The sequence below is a fragment of the Rhinopithecus roxellana genome, chromosome 17 (assembly GCF_007565055.1).
Source record: "Rhinopithecus roxellana isolate Shanxi Qingling chromosome 17, ASM756505v1, whole genome shotgun sequence".
Lineage (NCBI taxonomy): Eukaryota > Metazoa > Chordata > Mammalia > Primates > Cercopithecidae > Rhinopithecus > Rhinopithecus roxellana.
Genome location: NC_044565.1, coordinates 60,994,804 through 61,010,490, shown reverse-complemented (window position 1 = coordinate 61,010,490; position 15,687 = coordinate 60,994,804).

The following is a 15,687-nucleotide window of genomic DNA, read 5'->3' as shown; positions in this document are numbered from 1 at the left end:
ATTCTCAAGCTAGGCCATTGCAGTCATGTTATCTGGATAACACACAGACACATACACCCTGAGCTAAAATATAACTCCAAAATTACCATGGCAATTTTAATGCAAGTAAAATTTAGGGTATGGATTGGTTCAGTTGACTGTCTACGGCAGGCAGTGGCAAGCTTTTCACTAGCCTTGTTTCCTCCTCTTTGAGAACACGCAGCTATACAACATTCCTCAGCGTTCTTTGCAGATGGATGATTAGGTCCTAACCAATGGATTATGAGTGGAAGTATGTGTGTCATTATGGACTGAGATTTTTCAGAAGTGAATTTGCCCTTCCCACCCTCTGATCCCCTGTCTTTTGGCTGAATACAGAGGACTCCATGGCCCTAGCAGAGAAGTGAGCATGTGGAAGGATCAAGGGTCTCTGAATCCCATGTGGAAAGCCTGCCCGCCAGTCTGTACCACCTATTTTGAACTTTAGGTGAGAAAGTTATTTATGCATATTGTGTTTGACACAGTATGTATTCTGGGGCTTGTCCATTATAGTAGAGTTACCATAAACTGATGGATGCTCTAATTTGTATAAATCATTGGGATATTTTCTGAACCTAGCACAAACATTACAGTTCCCTGAATGATCTGGGATATAGGACAGATAAGTAAAAGAGAAAAGGCAAGCAACATACCCTCATGCGACTGTGAGTAGAGGGTCTTAGTTTGAGAAATGGAGCATTTGACATATGGAGGAACTTCTGGTTGTTCTTAATCTCAAAACTTCATTGATTTGTTAATAATTGTTGTGAAACTGAGAAACCAGGCAGTGAGAAACAGTTAAAAATGCACATGTGACTCCTCCCCACCTCATCTCCCTTTAATTCCTTTTTTTTCTCCTTAGGCCTGAAACAAGATGGCTATTTTCTGGAGAGTGAAGAATGAGTGAAAGTCATATAATGTTTCTGTTTGATATTTTTGGCAGTGATGATGAGAATTCTAGACTGAAATGATACTGCATGAGGTCTGGACCAATTGCTGTGTTAAAGTAGAATGAATTTTTTCCCTTTTTGCTGTCTGGATCAATTTTGGGGGAAGTTAAGAGAATTTAGCCTTTCAGTTGAAGCAACATATTGTACTGATAACATGCAAAAGTACAGTCTGATTGGACTCACCAGGCTTTTCCAGCTTGCTGCTAATGTGATCGTTAGGAGAGCTTCTGCAACATAAATATGACTCACAGAGGTTTGTTAAGAAGGGTTCCAGATTCCACTGACCAACAGAGGAATGTTTAATACTCTACTATAAACAATAACAACAGAAAGATGCTATCCCCTCCCCTGCAAAAAAAAGAAAAAAAAAAAAAACCCTTGGAATTCTGAGTCCCACCTGTTAAATTATTTGTTCTTCTAAAGCAGCAGAAGTGAAAGGCGTATGTTCAACATCATTTTGGACCCATTTTCTGTGGCGGGAAACCAAGGTAAACACATTTTTCCTGATGTAATTGTTGATATTAGTTCAGCTCATATGATGCAGCATAGCTGTGTGAACCATTTTATTTGAACCTGTCCTCAGCTGGAGTTGGACACAATAGTGAGAAAGCCTAAAGCCAATATTCTGGGGCTCCAATCTTTTAGGGAGCACCAGACCCAGATATTGCTGATGTCAAGGTGTCCTTTGGATTCCTGGTCTTGGCTCTGTTTTCTTCTCATTTGTGTTTGGTAACATTCAGCTCATTTCCTCACATGGGTTAGTTCTGATTTCTTACTTGTCTCATGCCTGGGCATTGCCATTCTCTTTTTCAAATTACACATAGATACATATATGTGGTTGTTTATAGTTTTTAATTCCCCCTTTTTATCTTCTCCTCCAACTCTTTCCCCTCCTTTAATATAGTTATTAAACTAGTATATTTTCTTTTTCAAGATTCTCCTTGCTTGCATATTTACAACACATTTGCTCACCTATATTTTCATCTTTTTGGTGTCAGTTAAAAACCCTCTTTTCTTTATTCTTCTAGTTTAACAATAGTTCCCAGGTTAGCATATGGGTTTTATTCTCAGGCTAGCCTCCCAAAGCACATTCAGCTTGTGCTATAGTTTATTCCTTTATTTGTTTTTCCTACAAATATTTTTTGGACAACTCTGAGCCCAAAATGGCCCAGACATTGTGGATACAAAGATGAAATTGGTACAGACCCTGATTTCTGGGAGTTACAAGTGTGTGTGCATGGTGCTGTGATGGAGAGCTCAGAGAAGGGGCATCTGACCAACCTGGAGGGCTCAGACCCTGATGATACCACTGAGCTCACTGCTTTTCTGAAAGAACGTATTCCCAACTCCAGTTTTGGCTTGAGGTGGGAAGAGGATCTGGCCTGAGCAGGAGGAGAGAGACCGTGCTGCAGGGGGTGAGACTCCTCCTGCCAAGGAGTCCTGGACAGCTGTGGTAGTGGAAGAGATGAGAAGGGCAATGGCTGTTGAGCATGAATTGTTTACAAGTCTGGTGTTTGTAAATCAGGCACCTGACATGAGGATGTCTGTCCTGCATTGCTTGTGTGGTTACTTCACATGTGTGTCCTGACCTTCCAATCAGACTGTAACTGGACTGCACAGAGGAGACACAGGAGCTGTGTCTCATGTGTCTTATGCTTTTCCTGCAGCACATAACCATGTGGTACTGGAGGCAATTACATTACATGCTTGTGCTGCTGACCAGATAAATAGAAATAAAATTGTGAATGAACATTTACATATAAAGCCACATTTCCTGTGGACTTTTCAATATTTTTTTTACATTATAGCTTCTAATAACAGAAATGTCTTTACTTGTGAAGCATTTATAGATCACAAGATGTTTTCTAATACATCATAGCATCTTCACAATGAACTTGGGAGGCAAACGCCTTTGTTAGTATCACTGTTTTACCCTAGTATGAAACATCTGAAGCGTAGGCTTTTAATCCTTCAAGACAGAGGAGTGGTTGCTGGGAAGACTTGGGACTCCAATTCTGGTCTTCTAGCTTCAGGGTGGGCTCTTCCCACTGTGATTTGCTAAATTACACAGAAGCAGCCTAGAGAATGAGGCAGCTGTCATGGTCCTGATTTGGTGCTGCGTCTCTTAAACTTATAGAAACTCAGCCTACAGTCTCAGGGAACTAGCCTTCACCACAGTGCATGTGGACAGCTGCAACTGTGGGTGATGGGGGGCACTCACTCGGGCCTCAGAGGGCCGAGGATACAGCCATGGTCCCAGACACCAGACTAGGATTGCAGTGCCAGGAATTTCACCATTGACAAAGCCATTTGTCGAGTTACATGTTGCCGGCCTCAGTCTTCTGTTCAAATCAAAGATGTCTGTAAGAGGGGAAGATGATAAAGGTTGAAGTCACCAATTAATGTCCCAGCAGTATTAGTTGGGTTATAAGTCACTCTCCTCTGGAGCCATAGGGAAATGATCTAATCCTAAGGTGATATAAATTTGTTTGTTTGTTTTAGGAAGATTTTGAAGCCTACAGTGTGATTCAGAACAGAACAGTTGGCCACACTGGAGAAAGAAGTGGAAGGGGAGCTGAGGGGGGGGGCGCGCAGATTTTGCTGCTTGATTCTTGTGCTCTTAGCAAGGAGGCTTTGAGCTCCATCTGATTCTGGACAACTGCTCCTTGGAGTGTCCCTCAAACATCATCTGCACATTTCTGGGGCTGCCCTGGGAGAGAGCAAAGCAGGCAGGACTAGGACTTTCTTCCTGTTGAGGAGATGGGTGTCCAGCAGGCAGGAGGAAGCCTGGAGCCTAGGTGTGTTCTCGGAGAGAAGGTAGCTGGGCTGTGCTTACTCTGGGGAAGCAACCACAGGTTTCTTGATTTTGGAAGCGGCAGCCTCCTGTGCTGAAGTGTCTGACTCCCAGTATGGCAAGGTCAGTTCAGTGCCAGTGCCCAGGTTTGTTGGTGTGTCTGGTGTAGCAGGGGTTGGCAGCCGTCCTCAGCCGACTGTGGACCCTACAGATACTCACAGATTGCTTTTCCATTACTCTCAGGAGAAACAAATAATCCTCGGCACTGAAGTTCAAAGCCGTGGTTCCTGCATGTTCCTTAACATGACACAGGTGGGTCTTCATTGGAAACACCTTCAGCTCCTCCAGCTCAATTCTCATGAAACAAACAGAGGTGCCCTTTGCCCAAGTTGGAAGAGGTGGCTGTGAAATCCTCACAAGCTTCCTGTATATTGGGGAACCTCAATCAGGCCCTGCTGCAGGGGTGAAGACCTGGTCGTCCACCTGGAGCTCACCAGGGGAAATGGGGGCAGTGTCCCGCAGGCAGTGAACTGGCCCAGCATCCCTGCCCTCGACCCTCGCCATTGCCATTGTGATGGGGGAGGGTTCAGGGCCCCACTGCACAGGCCAAGCCACAGCGAAATCTGGGAAGTCTCCTGGTCTTTGCCCAGGAAACAGCCTCCCTAGACAGGCTCTGAATTATTCACCTCTTCCGCTTCATATTACAACTGCCACTCAGAAGTAAAGGTGCAGCACAAAGCTTCAGAAACAATGGAAGAAACTGAAATCGGGATCCTGATTCCTGCATGGGAAAGCTATAGCTGTGTGACTTTGTGCAAATCTGTGTCTTGCTTCTGCATCTGTGAAATGCAGGGGAACCTAGCACTTACCTTTGAGGGCTCTTTGCAGGATTAAATGAATTGATTCATACAAAGGACTTAGATGTAAACACTCAGTGCCAGCTATTATGATGATGGTTAAAGATAATCAAAGCTTATGCTTTTTAATAGACAATTTTTTGGAACAGTTTTAGATTCACTACAAACTTGAGAGGAAGGTACAGAGATTTCTCATAGTCTCCCTACCTCCCCCGATTATCAACATCCCCCACCAGAGTGATAGGTTTGCTATGACTGATGAACCTACATTAACATATCATCATCACTCAAAATCCATAGTTTACATTTGGGTTCAGTCTTGGTGCTGTGCATTCCATGGATTTGGACAAATGTATAATGCCAGGTACCCACAATTATAGTATCATCCAAAATATTTTCACTGTCCTAAAAACTCTCTTTGCTTCTCTTCTTTATCCCTCCGTCCCCCAGCCCCAAGCAACCACTGATCTTTACAATCTGCGTAGTTTCGCCTTTTCCAGAATGTTATATAGCTGGAATCACACAGCATGTAGCCTTTCAGATTAGCTTCTTTCTCTTAGTAATACACATTTATGCCTCCTCCATGTCTTTTCATGGCTTGATAGCTCATTTATCTTTAGCACTGACTAATACTCCATTGTCTGGATGTACCACAGTTTATTTATTCACATACTGAAGAACTTCTTGGTTGCTTCCAAGTTTTGCCAGTCATGAATAAATCTGCTATAAACATTGTATGCATGTTTTTGGGTAGAAAGGCTTATTTTTTATTACATTAAACATGTAATATATGGAATTTATCTCTGCCATTTCAGAGTGCCCAACACACAGCAGGATTGTTACTCGGTTTTCAACTCCTGACTCTTCTCCAAATGTCTAGTGCAGATTTCTGTGCCTAGGTGGGCAACAGTGGGAACTTCTGGGACCCCCAGCTGTTGGTCTGACCTTCATTCAGTATCCTCCTGGTCAGTCACATCTCTCACCTTGGCATTTGACTCTGTTCTTAATGCCAACGAATCTAAAAACTCAGACATAGCGCTTGTCCCTACATCTTTACTGAGTTTGTTCATGCTTTCACAATAGTCTTGAATTTCAGGAAAAAAAAAGTATATCATTCAATGATGGCAACATAATGCTACAGAGAGTTTGGTTACATAGAATATTCTGAAGCATGAAAATTATGTGCAGATAAAAAAGTGATAAAGATGGCCAAAGATATAAAGGAGGCACTACTGATGAAAATGAGTTTAAATTTAGGAAAAAGGACAAATTTACTTACGGAATAGAGGTGCTAACAATCTGTAATGAAACTGGCACATTACTCTTGAGTATACACAGATTGAAAGACCGTGAAGTGGTGATTGCAAATATTCAGTTTTGACCAAGTTGCTTTAAATGATTCGTTTGGAGAATGAGGCTGAATTTTTTAAAATATCCAAACAATTTTAAGCAAAAAGAGCATAAATAAATGCCTGAAAATTATGCATAGAAAAATAGAAAAAAGTAGGACAACTTTATCACCTCAAACCAAGAGTTTAATAAGATATATAAAGCTGCATTAAAAAGCTGAAAATTTGAGAAACCGCTCACATGATGCATCAAAATTTCCAACAAGAGGAAAACTAGAAATAAGGATTTTCATTTGGCACAAATTTTCCTTTTGAACTACTTGTTTTCAGTTAAACGATCAGTTACTCGCTGGAGTAACAATGATGTTAGACCCCTTGAGGTTGACTCTGGATCACTCCTTGGGAAAATGGCGGTGATCCCTTCTCACATGTGAGATGAGGCCAGTCTTACTGGATGGGCTTCCCGACAGCTTTCTCCTTCCCTTATATTGTGGCTTTGGGTAGGTCTCCTCTGCTTTAACAGCTTTAATGCCTCCATCTGGGCAATGAGGAATGAGGGGATTTGAACACGTGTTCTCTGAGGGTCTTCTTTTATGAACTCAAACACTACTGTGCACCATCAGTCTCAAAATAATTACCCAAGACATAATTTTAAAATTATGTTATTTCAGTAGTTTTTGAGAGGCAGGTGGTTTCTGCTTACATGGATAAGTTCTCTAGTGGTGATTTCTCAGATTTTAGTGCAGACTTCACCTGAGCAGTGTACACTGTACCCAATACATAGTCTTTTATCTCTCACCGTATTCCTCACCTCCCCCACCGACTCCCAAATGTCCTTTGTATCACTCTTACACCTCTACATTCTCATAGTTTAGCTCTCACTTATAAGTGAGAATATATGGTATTTGGTTTTCTATTCCTGAGTTACTTAACTTAGAATAATGGCCTTCAGTTTCATCCAAGTTGCTGCAAAAGACGTTATTTTGTTCATTTTTTTTTTATGGCTGAGTAGTATTCCCTGATGTACATGTACCACATTTTATTTATCCCTTCATTGGTCAGTGGGCACTTAGGTTGGTTCCATCTCTTTGCAATTGCGAATTGTGCTGCTATAAATATGCGTGCGCAGGTGTCTTTTTAATATAACGACTTCTTTTCTTTTGGGTAGATACCTAGTAGTGGGATTGCTGGATTGAATGGTAGTTCTACTTTTATTTCCTTAAGGAATCTCCATATCATTTTCTAGAGTGGTTGTATTAATTTACATTCCTACCAGCAGTGTAAAAGTGTTCCCTTTTCACCACATCAATGCCAACATCTATTGTTGTTGTTGTTGTTGTTGTTGTTTTTTTTGACATCTTAATTATGGCCATTCTTGCAGGAATAAGGTGGTATCTCATTGTGGTTTTAATTTGCGTTTCCCTGATGATTAGTGATGTTGAACATTTTTTTCATGTTTCTTAGATGTTCATCTCTCTTCTTTTGAAAAATGTCTATTTGTTTCCTTTGCCCACTTTTTGGTGGAATTATTATTTTTACTAGCTTATTTGAGTTCCTTGTAGATTTCAGATACTAGTCTTTTGCCAAGGCATAATTTTGTTAGTCACAAAGTTCCTTTGCCTTATTTCTTCCAGTCAAGGATCATCTTAATGATGAAATCACTAATGCCCAAACCCAAAAGCGACAGAGAGGATTCTGGGGAGGGACACAGAGAGGCTTCTGACTGTGATCAAAAGAGGTGGCCTGCATGTTGAAAATAGAAAGTTCATTCATACAGTAATCCCGTAAATTGTAATAACTCCCATCACAAACCATAAAGGTTGAACTGCTCAATATACTTCCATGCCCTGCCTTCAGACTGCTGTTTTCTGATTGTTTTACCTACAAGGCTGTCCTTAACATACACTGTAACCAATTTTTACTTTGAAATAATCATATACCATTGTGTGTGTGTGTTCTGCTATCTGTACATCTCTTGTTCAAGGCAATGTTGAATTGTGCTTGTTCGAGTACATTAACATTTCCCTCTCAAATGGATTTATTTATAAAGCACAATATGTTATGCATAGGCTGAATACTTTATCCCTGTCTTAAAATGAGTGAAGTATATTGGGCGCATGGATAATGATCACTTTTAATTTTTCTTTTTCTCCTCTTTATGGCAGTGTCTGGCAACATTCACCTATCATTTTATATTGAATGGAATAAACATGTTGTAGAGAGAAAGGGGAATTTGGGACTGGTGGGTAATATAAGCAGTTACCCACACATTTGTGCAAAGAGAACAGTATCCTTGCATCACACATTGAACCGCAGTTTACCAATGATGTCAATTTATTTTACGATGTCCTTAAAATGAGTCGAGATTATTATTCCAGTGAACATAGGAAAAAACAAAGGCCAAGAAAGTTACATTAACAGGTCAAGTATTTCCAACATATCCGTGTATGTAGGCATGAGCACACACTGAGTAATTTGTCCTGAACCACCCCTTTTCTAAGGAAGTCCTTCCTAATGTAATATATCCTAAAGGGCAGCTTCTAGGGCAAAGTAACTTGATAGTAGATGGCAGTCTTCCAAGGAGTTACTGGTTTCCCTAGGTCTCAAGTTCCTTGCTTATGCGAGTATTAAGGCAAATTGAGTGGGATTTTGCAACACTCGGTTATCACTCACATGCTAACTTGCGTGGGAAAATGTCTCCCCTACATAGATTAATTAAGAATCAGTCCTTTGGAATTCTGTGCTTTAAAGTGAATTACTGGTGGTTTCTGTGAAGTTAAAGGGGCAGACACTGCTTTTCGTGGTTGTTAACTGGAAACTACAGAGGAGTGTAAGTGGGCAGTACAGCTGTATTTGTAAAAATGAAGGTTATTTTTAATTAACACCACATGAAGCATCCAGCCACAGCATATTCCCCCAGTTCAATGATATCTGTAGGTACTGGAGGCCAGAATTCTTAAAATTGCTTCCATGTTGTGCTAGATGCAGCACTGATTGAGTACTATTTCTCAGGGCAATTGGGGTAATAGGAACCTCATCAGTCAGCTAAAGAGGTGTGGATAGGAGATTGGGGTAAAAAGGTCAAACCTGGTCCAAGGTTGATTTCAGAGCCAGGTATCCCCACCTGGCAGTAACCAGGGAGTGAGGATTTACCCTTAATGACTCAGCTAATTTCAGGTCTTCATGGCCTGGAAAAAGGAAAATGCTTCTGGGTTCACATGGCCAGGCAGGCTGGAGTCTAGACACAGGAGCACTGATCATTGTTTTTCCTTTCACAGGTGAAGAACTCAAAAGGCACAAGGAGGTTATACCAGTTGTTCAAGGCATAGGGAGGGGCCCACAGTCCTGCTGCTGCTGCTCTTGCCTCCAGGTGGACAACTCAGTGTTTTCCACAAATTTAAGGTGGAAAAGGGTAGTCAGTTTTAATGCCATGCAGAGCAGACTCACTTTGCATTTATCATTGAAAAGTAGGAGGTCAAAAAATTGAGAGTAGTTGAATAGTCATTATACAGGCAGTCAAGCCTCACTGATTTGAATCAGTGGAGTGGGACTGGTCTAATTATAAAGATTTACAAGAAATGTATCTCATTAATGTAGGATGCAATTAGGGTCAGATAAGTATGAGATAAGTATATGTAAAAAAGCATACTAAGTGAGTGCAAAAAGTCCTTCTCCATGTTTAAAGTTTTGTTTTTTTTTGTTTGTTTTTTGTTTTTTTCTAACTAGGTCAAGCACAACCCATGCTAGCTAGTTTGCACTATTAATTTACTTTTCAGGTAGCTATTGCAAAGAAAAATGTAAGCCTAGATTTTGCCCAAATTATCAGAAATTTGGACTAGGGGAATCAGGACCAGGCTTGAAATGGTGTATGATAAAAGCAGGATTTCATTAGAGTGGGTCAATAACTAGGGCTCTGAAATAAAGATAGGCGTATGAAATTCAATTCAAAATATTTAATGACATCTACTATGTGAAAAGCACAGGGCAAGGCCGTAAGGTGTATAGAGATGAAGCATATATAGAAAGCAACTTATAGAGAATGGATATAACCTTCACATATGCAACTGTGGTTAATGTGCATGGTAAGAATGGGAGATTGGGATGACCTAACTAGCCTTGGGTGCCTAAGGAGATGATGGGGAGCCAGGGAAAGTTTTTGATCAGGGGAACAACATGACCAGAGCTGTGGGTATTTTTATTTTTAATATTTTAAGTTCTAGGGTACATGTGCAGAATGTGCAGATTTGTTACATAGGTATACACATGCCATGTGGTTTCCTGCACCCATCAACTTGTCATCTACATTAGGTATTTCTCCTAATGCTATCCCTCCCCTAGCTGCCACCCACCAACAGGCCCCAGTGTGTGATGTTCCCCTCCCTGTGTCCATGTGTTCTCATTGTTCAACTCCCACTTATGAGTGAGAACATGCGGTGTTTGATTTTCTGTTCTTGTTGTGTTAGTTTGCTGAGAATGATGATTTCCAGCTTTATCCATGTCCCTGCAAAGAACATGAACTCATCCTTTTTATGACTGCATAGTATTCCATGGTGTATATGTGTCACATTTTCTATCCAGTCTATCATTGATAGGCATTTGGGTTGGTTCCAAGTCTATGCTATTGTGAACAGAGACACAGCAAACATACATGTGCATGTGTCTTTATAGTAGAATGATTTATAATCCTTTGGGTGTATACCCAGTAATGGAATTGCTGGGTCAAATGACATTTCTAGTTCTAGATCCTTGAGAAATCATCACACCGTCTTCCACAAATGAACTAATTTACGCTTCCACTGACAGTGTAAAAATGTTCCTGTTTCTCACATCCTCTCCAGTGTCTGTTGTTTCCTGACATTTTTTGTTTTTGTTTTTGAGATGGAGTTTTGCTCTGTCACCCAGGCTGGAGTGCAGTGGCGCTATCTCGGCTCACTGCAAGCTCCGCCTCCTGAGTTCATGCCTTTCTCCTGCCTTAGCCTCCTGAGTCGCTGGGACTACAGGCACCCGCCACCACGCCCAGCTAATTTTTTGTATTTTTGGTAGAGACGGGGTTTCACCGTGTTAGCCAGGATGGTCTCAATCTCCTGATGTCGTGCATTCCATCTGCCTCAGCCTCCCAAAGTACTGGGATTACAGGCGTGAGCCACTGCACCCGGCCCTCCTGACTTTTTAATGATCACCATTCTAACTGGAGTGAGATGGTATCTCATTGTGGTTTTGATTTGCATTTCCCTAATGACCAGTGATGATGAGCTTTTTTTCTTATGTTTTTTGGCTGCATACAGAATGGGATAAAATTTTTGCGATCTATCCATCTGACAGAGGGCTAATATCCAGAATCTACAAAGAAGTTAAACAAATTTACAAGAAAAAACAACCCCACCAAAAAGTGGGTGAAGGATACGAACAGACACTTCTCAAAGAAGACATTCATGCAGTCAGAGCTGTGTTTTAAGGGTAGTCACACATGAGAATTTGAACAGGCAGTTAAGGAATTGCTGCATTGTTTAAACGAAAAGCCTGGTCCAAGAATTATGAGCCATGGAAGTTAATTGGATGTGAAGAAAGGAAAAGGCCTCAAAAGAGGCTCTGAGACTTTCAGCTTGGGAGATTTGGCATGATGATAAGGGTCGGTCAGGTAACCGGGGAGGGAACTGTATTGAAGATAGTTTTGGCTTTGGACATTTGACTGTGATCCCTGTGGATTGTGCATTTGGAGATGTGCAGTGCACTTGGTATATGGTCTTGACTTTGTTGAAGCTGGATCTAAATTACAAATTTGAGAGTCAGCTGCACAGGGGTAAGATATGAATGTGGGAATTAGAGGTAGAGAGTGGATAAAAGCAAAGAGCTGGGGTCTGAACAGTAGGTAATTAATCCTATGGTTAGAAAGTGGTGCATGTGGTCTGTTTATTCTCTGTACCTCTAACTCTGACTGAGGATAAAAAAGGGACAAGTGAGTTTTTCTGCAATGAGTTATATGATTACATGGTGCAGCCAATGACTAGATTTCCTCTATGCTGACAGATTATCTTTAAATCACAATAAAAATGGTCTTATGGTCATTCCCAGTTTTTGCTTTTCTTTTCTCTGTGCTAAATGCACTTTGGGCTCTTGATTTACTGTTAGAAATTTCCTGTGTAGTTTGGGGCCGAGAGTCAGGGGGTCAGGTTTTGGGATTTGAAACCCAAACAAACCTTTCCCTGCTTCCTACAGTACTCTCAAATTAATTTAGGGGTCAGAGAATATCCTGTGAAAATATCAAGAGGAACCTAGACTTTTGTTTCTGCATGGATCTGAAAGAAACGCACATTTGAAGAACAGCATGAAGTTCATTCCAGGGTAGTCAAATTGAACTAGTGACTGAGAACATTTATGTACAAAATATCAGAATCAATTTCTGAAATAAATGTGTGAAAAGATAAGCATGCTTAACTTTCCTGAAGAAGTTACAGAAGATGAGATGCAGTACAGGAAAACCAAGAATGCAGATCAAACATTAAGACATAAACAAAATAAGAAAATTTTATTGATGGCCAATCCAATTTAACTAACGTTTACCAAGTGCCTACTACACTTTTTGTGCTTTGACTACAAAAAACATAAAGTGTTACCAGAATGTAAATGAGTACTCTACAAAATCAGTCATGATTCCTGTTCTCAGGGAGTACACTAATGGGTGAACTTACATGTAAATAACAACAATAGCAAAGACAACAATAAACCAAATATAATGCAATGTAAAGTGAAATCAATGGTGAGCTGAGTCAAAGAAGCACAGAGTATGAGGGGTGGTATCATTTGTTCTGACTAGAGGATCAGGAAGGTTTTCTCGGGAGAGGTGGCCTTTGAACTACATCCTTGAGGATAGTAATTGTGAGCACAGTTGTGGGTGGTGATGGTGATGATGATGATGATGGTGAAAAGAGCAGCTGCCAACCACTAAATTCTTATGATTTATTTAGCTCTATATTGTTTGCTGAAGAACTTCTATGTTATTAATAGTTCAACAGGAAAAGCACAGGAAGGGAATTTCAGATAATAAAAAGGGAATAAACATGTTTGTGTGTTGGTAGGTATAGAATGGAGAGTCATTTGGTGTGTTCAAGGTCCACTGTGCATGGTGGGTTGTAGTACAAAATAAGATTGAAAGAGGAATAGGAACTAGAGCAGCAAAAAGCTCCAAATGCTTTGTGAATTACACAAGTCATACTTAGAGCTCTCTGGTTACTTGTGTGGAAAGTTGACCCCACTGAGCTAAGCAGGACAGGCTTGTGGTGTGTGCATCTGTCCTCCCAAACCAAATGAAATGCTCTCTGACATTGCATAATCAGCAGCAAATCTTCCATCTCAAGGCTTATGAAGAAAAGACCTTGAACCCAGTCTTCTGATGGCTCTAGTAAAGACAGATTTGGTGATGGCCTAGAAGATTTCATTAACAAAGGATGACCAATACATTACAATCAAAGAAAAAGCTAGGCATTGCTTTTCAGATGATACTGTTCTTTTCTACTTTAATTCACATGGTTCCTAAAACATCTGGGTTTCCTCTATTTTATTTTAGGAATTCCATATATAACTGAAATAACCTACAAGCACCTTAACATTTTGCTAACAAAAAAATACTTTTTATTATTTTTGAAATCAACTGATTCCACAGTTTAAAACACAGTGGGAAAAAAAGCCTATTCATGCTGTAGGTGTCTTTATGGGAAAAAATTCAGAGAATTCTGATAGCTCTGAAAGAGATAGGAAAAGAGAAAAATAATGACCCCAGGGAAAGATATTATATTTTTAAAACAAGTTGAAATATCTTCAAGATACTAATTGTGGTCTCTTTCTTTAAAGTATGTGGTCATTTGGGGAATAGGGAGTAAATGCATGTGTGTGGCGGGAGGGTTTAATCAGCTTGATAAAGCTCCTCAGTTTATTCCAGTTGGGCTGAGTCCAGTTGAGATTAGGAAGGAACAGAAAGGTTTCTCTATAGAACAATTAGTGGGGTATGAGGAATATTCAGTTGTGGTTTTTAGTTTTAGTAAATCTCAAGCAAAATGAAGAAATAACAATGACAAAATAAACACAATCAAACATTCAAAGACTCATATCTGCATTTTTACTAGATTCTGGAGGCAGCAAAAATCATATTTGGGACTCACTTCTCTGGACCATGATATATAGAACACTTGCTCTCAAATGTAGAATTCAGATTTCTTCCAAGGTCCCTGGACATTCTGGGAGCAAAGGCACATTCAGATGCAGGGACCAGACCAGTTTCCTAAGTTTCCATGCATCCATGAGTTTTGGTTTATAGTGAAAAATGTTATCTTTAAAATTCCAGGCATTTCTAGGCAAGCTGTTAGCGTGAAAATTGCTGTTTCTTCCTTTTCAAATTCACCTTGAAACAAGCAACAGAATATGCAGAAAAGAGGAAAAGAAATCCTTATCAACATGAGTGAATAGTAAAGGGTGCCATCTGCATGCTGTACAGTTGGGTATGTGGTTAGATTTAATGTCCATGGAACCTAATGCAGCCAGTATATAGTGGAATGAGCAAACTGTTGTAAAAATGCTGAAGTACTTTTTATATTGGTTGGCGGAGAGTTACTTCCTGGAGTGTCTTGAGTGCTCTCATGCTGTCCTTGATATCCAGGTGGTTACCTCCTTTGGGAACCCTTGAGTCTCCCCATGGATCAGCAAATAACAAGATAATGCTTGGCACAATATAGTGATGTCTAGAGTCTGACTTCAGTATTACAGTTAATGTTCATTCTAATTGTCCAAGCTGTTAAATAGTTTAAATGTCAGCACTCTTGATTTGACAGCTGAGATGGTGTATGAGGGAAGTATTGTTGTTATTTAGTGTTTATCTTCCAAAAACAATATCTGCTTCTTTGTGAGAACTGCTTTCTCCCTACATCAAATATGAAGTTCTGAAGGGGGATGACAAATAGCTCCTTATTCCTTTGGCTACAGTAATTTGTTCAGGGATGGCCCTTTAACTCAAGCCAGGTCAATAAAATAATTTGTTGGTGTATTTGTTATTTTTTAACAGGAACTGCCACTGTTAGGTTACAAAATAGATGATACTGGAATCCTCCACAACAATTCCCCTACCACATGAGGGAACTTATCTAAGAAAAAGACAAAAAAAAAAAAAAAAAAAGGTATACACCAGGAGAAACACAGTTAGAGATTCTAGGGAAGTCCCAGAATGTTGAGTACCTGGGTCTAGTTGTTTATAAAGATCCTGTTCTGTCCCCATCCTTTCTGATCCCCTTGTTATAGTTTGATTTGGAAATTTGTTACTTTCAATGAAAAAGTCTTTACACAAGAGGTAAATATGAGGGAATCCTAGGAGACCCCCTGTGAATCCTCCAGGTGGAGAGGGCACTGGCAGTGAGCCCTCCATAGAGAGGCAATATTGGTTCCCCATCAGTAGTGCAATGAAGCACAGAGCATAGCTCCTGGTGGAAGTGGTCACACCTACCCAAGATGTGGACATGAGTCCTGTGTCCAGCATCTGTGCTGAGATGAAGCTTTCAGCTGTAACTCAGATACGAAGCCTTCTGCTTCCTGACTCCATATGCTAGTTATCTGGGTTGGTAATCTATTGTAGGGTTGTGTGGGCTTTTTTTTTCCTGCTTTAATACCTTTAATCTGTGTGGAGTTTCTTCTATTAGTTTCTGCCAGAAAGATGCAGACCAGGTTTTCACAAATCC